This window comes from Apodemus sylvaticus, chromosome 22, assembly GCF_947179515.1.
Source record: "Apodemus sylvaticus chromosome 22, mApoSyl1.1, whole genome shotgun sequence".
NCBI lineage: Eukaryota > Metazoa > Chordata > Mammalia > Rodentia > Muridae > Apodemus > Apodemus sylvaticus.
This window is the reverse complement of record NC_067493.1, coordinates 5,601,694-5,606,989: the sequence shown is the minus strand read 5'-3', so window position 1 is coordinate 5,606,989 and position 5,296 is coordinate 5,601,694. Positions and strand designations below refer to the sequence as shown.

At 36.6% G+C, this 5,296-nt stretch overlaps 1 pseudogene; it reads right to left on the bottom strand.

Moving 5' to 3' along the window:
• Positions 1 to 4,018, bottom strand: part of LOC127673227 (zinc finger protein 431-like) — a 33,364-nt pseudogene extending 29,346 nt beyond the window's left edge.
• Positions 4,019 to 5,296: the final 1,278 nt, after the last annotated feature.

Genomic DNA, 5,296 nt, shown 5'->3' with positions numbered 1-5,296 from the left:
TCCCCTCCCTGTAGCCTGTGTAAACATGGCTTCTCCTCTAAGACTCACATGAGCAGGTGCTCTCATTCAGCAGCACGGCTTTTCAAATCTCGGGGGAAAGCTGCAGGTTTTACTTAGGTTTTGCATTTTATGTATTTATGTATTTATTTTTATTTACTTCTTTAATTAATTAAATAATTTATTTATATTTATTTGTTTTGGTTTTTTGAGACAGGGACCCTGAATCACCAGAAGCAAAGGCAGCAGTGGCTTGAGCTTTTGTCAATCAGGGAACACCAGCTATGAAGACAAAGCCCCAGAGGGTGGAGTAGTTAGGAAAGAGTTGTCTAAGAGATTTAAGGACAGTGGCAAAGAGAGTATTTAATGGAGGACAGACTGCAGAGGAGACGCAGATGGGAGGACAGAAGCAACAGACTGGAGACCTGGGAAAGATCCTGTTGTCAGCCAAGGCCAAATCAGAAGATCATAAGTGATGCCTAAAAAGGAGATGAGGGGGCCCTGAGAATCAAAAGTGTCCCCACCACAAGACCAGGGTTACCCTAAATGCAAAATGGAAACCCATCATCTTTTGTTGATAGAGTTCAACATTATATTGTGCTAAAACCTACATATGGAGTCTCTTCCTCAGTTTATAAATGACTTTCCAGTGGCTACAGAAGAAAACAAAAATGTAGGACCTCTTAGATGCCTCAAAATTGAGGCTATTTAAGCCTCTGCAAAGAAAAAAAGCCTTACTCTGCCAACTTCAGGTGACCTTTGTAGATGTGTGGACTACATACTCAGATCAGGGGTCCTGGCGTTAGCCATTGGCCAATGTGTAACCAATTGGCACAAGCTAACAACCGCTCTATTTACACCTCAGTCACAATGGCTTCTGGGTAAAAATGATACCAGAATGACTCATTGCCAGCCACCCTTCTTGAATCTCCCCAGAGTATCTACTCAGCTGCCCTGCTGCTGAACCCTGACCTCACTAGATGGGACTCTGTATGACTGCTCACATAGATGTAGGGGTAACGGGGTTCACCAAAGGCAACTGCCTCATTCAGGATGGACAGGTGTTAGCTGGGGCAGCGGTGGTGTCAAATACCGAGATCACATGTGGAGGACCACATCTGGCAGGAATGTCAGCCCAGGAAGTTGAACTGGCAGCTCTGAAATGCCATTAGAGCTGAGAAAAGACAAGACACACAAGGCTGGTGTGCTATTGTTACTTCTCATATCCATGGGGCCATTTGTAAAGAGAGGACAGATCTGATGGGGAAGGACTAAATTGCACCCCAGAGAGCAACAAGAAACCCCAGTGGGTGGCCCCTAGAAATTGGGTTCCTCATGTCCTTGATTGCACCAGACCCAGGAGTCCCCACACTCTCTGATGAGACAAAATATATGATCTGGGCCAAAAACCTGTTGATGTCTCAGTGTTGTAAGAGATGAGGGAGGACAGCTAACTGACTACAAACTAATGTGTGAGAGAAAATGGGTCTACAGAGAAAAAAGGAAGAAATCAGAGACTTTCTATTGTTCATTGGAAACGAATATGCAACATGAACAATCTCATGGAACACAATGAAAATGAAAGTGGAGCTAAAAGAAAGTTCACAGCACAAAATGCCTATGTGAAAAAATTGGAGAACTCTCATGCAGGCAGTTTAACAGCATGTTTTAAAGGACACAACAAAAAGAAGTGAGGGAGCAAAGAAAACGAGGAGAAGACATCAAGAAATTTTCAAGTTGGGGGATGAAATTGATAAAATAGAAAGAGAACAATTCAGAGAATTAATGAAACATAGAGTTGGTCTTTTGATCCTTTTATTAGACAAGATAAACAAACCCCTATTAAAAGATAAAGAATATACAAATTAATGAAATCTAAAATGAAATGGGGGATGAAATAACAGGTAATGAAATCCAGAGTGTAGTAAAGACATAGTTTAAAAAGGGTTCATTCCACCAACTTGGAAATTCTAAAAGAAATAGCTAACTTCCTCAATATTTTCCACATCCCAAAATTAAACAAGAGAAAAACAACTTAAACTGACATAAACATGAAGGAAAACAGAATTCATTAAAAATATGTCCCCAATGTGAGCCCACGTCTATGAGTTTTAGGGTAGAGTCCTACCAGACTTTCAAAGAGAATTTAACAAGAATTCAATGTATTCAAAAATATAGAAACAAAACAAATATTAGTCAATTTATTTTCGGAACCCCTGATTACTCATATATCCAGTCAGGAAAGACTGAGCAATTAAAGAGAATTACAGACCAATTATCCCTAAAACCACAGATTCAAAAATACTTAAAAGATAAAACAAATAAAATAAAATAAAATACAAAACACATCAAAAGAATGTCCACCATTAACAGTGAGGAATGCTTCATTCTAGAAACAGTGATGGTTCAACAAAATGGGATTAAATTGTAAGAAAAACCAAGAATTGATCATCTCATGAGGAAATGTAAAATTCTCTGAAAATATTCAACACCACTTCAGGATAAAATTCTCGGAGTTCTGGTGCTTACTGGGGCTAGAACACGGTTTCTTCTATTCCAATATCAGCAGCTTTCAATATTTCAAATATATCACTGCCTGATCTTGGCTTTCCTGGAACTTGCTTAGAGATCTACCTTGATCTCAAAGATCTGCTTGATTCTGTCTCGTGAATGGTGGGTTAAAAAGCATGTAACACCATGCCTGGAACTAAGCCTAGAAAGCTTATATTTTAAATTCAGAACCCAGAATCTAAATCTATCTCTTGGCAATTTGACACATAATTGTACCTTCATGTGTCTACATCAAAACAGTATCCAGGTAATAATAATTCCTAACATGATACAGTTCTCTTTCATACAACTGCAAATCCATATGTTTAGCTGAATGTAATCTTGTCCTAATGTAACCATTCCTTTAATGCCATTGAATATCCTTGATCAGACGATTAAACTTCATTCAACTTCCTGATAAAGCCTTGTATTTTGAACAATTCTTTTTTTATTTTTCCTTTCTTAGTTTCTATGTTTGTTAAAAATTTTCATGCCAAATTCTATGCAGTGATTTTCATGACTTACTTTGTCAATACAATTAATGTAAACATCTTTACCTTAACCTTAAGGAAACTCTTCAGACAAGGGCAGCAAACTTCTTTGCAAAAGCATCAAAAAAAAAAAAAATCTCCAGAGTGGAAATAATCCCAAGCACCCATGTCTATCATATCCTACTTTATGATACCCTCCTAACTCCCACTTAATTCATGATCATATTCATTAATTTTCTCTCCAGCACACAGATTTTGGGGACTTATCCCAGGTGAAAACAATTTACCACATTGATTACATTAATAAGTTTTCTGTCCGGTGTGTGTTCTTTTATGATACTGGAGATGACTGGGTCTTGCAAAGGCTTTACCACATTGATTACATTCATAAGGTTTCTCTCCAGTATGTGTTCTTTTCTGTCTTTGGAGATTACTGCACTGTGTAAAGGCTTTACCACACTGATTACATTCATAAGGTTTCTCTCCAGTATGTGTCATGTTATGTCTTTGGAGATGACTGCGCTGTGCAAAGGCTTTACCACATTGATAGCACTCATAAAGTTTCTCTCCAGTATGTGTTCTTTTATGTATTTGGAGATCATTGTGCTGTGCAAAGGCTTTACCACATTGATTACATTCATAAGGTTTCTCTCCAGTATGTGTTCGTTTATGATATTGGAGATTACTGTGCTGTGCAAATGCTTTACCACATTGTTTACATTCATAAGCTTTCTCTCCAGTATGTGTTCTTTTATGATATTGGAGATTACTGTGCTGTGCAAAGGCTTTACCACATTGATTACATTCATAAGTTTCTCTCCAGTATGTGTTACTTTATGATATCGGAAAGTACTGTGATAGGCAAAGGCTTTCCCACATTGATTGCATACATAAGGTTTTTCTCCAGTATGTGTTCTTTTATGATATTGAAAATTACTGCGCTGTGCAAAGGCTTTACCACATTGATCGCATTCATAAGGTTTCTCTCCTGTATGTGTCATTTTATGTCTTTGGAGATGAGTGGATGTTGTAAAGGCTTTACCACATTGATTACATTCATGAGGTTTCTCTCCACTGTGTGTTCTTTTATGATATTGGAGATGACTGGGTCTTGTAAAGGCTTTACCACATTGATTACATTCATAAGGTTTCTCTCCAGTATGTGTTGTTTTATGATAGTAGAGATTACTGCATCTTGTAAAGGCTTTACCACGTATATTACACTCGTAGGGTTTCTCTCCACTATGACTTCTTACATGCCTACAATGATAAATAGCACATGTGAAATCTTTACCACATTCATTAATCTGATCAATCATGTAATCAATATGAATTATGTTTACACTCTGTCTAATGGTAAAGAAGCATCAGATCTTAAGGTTTTAGCTCTTTATATGTTCATGTTGTTCTCTCTCATTATGAGTTGTTCAAGACACCTGTGATGGTTATTACATGGCTCATATATATAGTACCCTCTTTTTATATGATGTATTTTAGCTATCTGAAGAAAGTTAGAAAATCTTTGATCTGTATAACACTGATTGTATTTATATTTTTCCTCTAGTGTGAATTACAACACATGTGACTGCGAACCAGGACACACAGAAGAATTTCCAAATTCCTAGTACCCATGAATATGTTTTACACTATGAGTTATGGGATATTTCCTGTAAAGCTAAAAAACCAACTAATTGCAAATGTCTTTCATATTCCTAAATTCTTTCAAAGACAGAATACTACATATCTTCTTGTTTTAGAACAAAAATTTTATGAATCTTCTTTCCATATCCTTATGCTCACATGATTATTATCTATTGTGACACATGATATACCTAATAAAAAGAATGATAAGTGAAAGGTTTATGTATTGCATTCACACTGTTTGAATTTTTGTTTCTCATAACATGTGCAATATGGACTAATATTTCTCCACAACAATATTCCTGATTCTCATAAAAGGCCCTCTCACCAAACTGAGCCATATTACGACAAGAATATGATTATCACCAAATTTTCTATGGACTATTTGCTTATTGGAATGTTTTGGATATAAATTTATCACTATTCAATGTGCAATTTCTAAATACTATGAGAAAATACAGATTGGCAGATCCACAGCACAGGTCTAATGGAGCTACTTATCAAATGGATACACAAATCAGATACCGGATCTTGAGGTACATGGTTTTGTAAGACTATTATAATCATATCTACACTTAAATGACTGCTTTTTTACACTCTTGCTTTTTGTTGGAGAT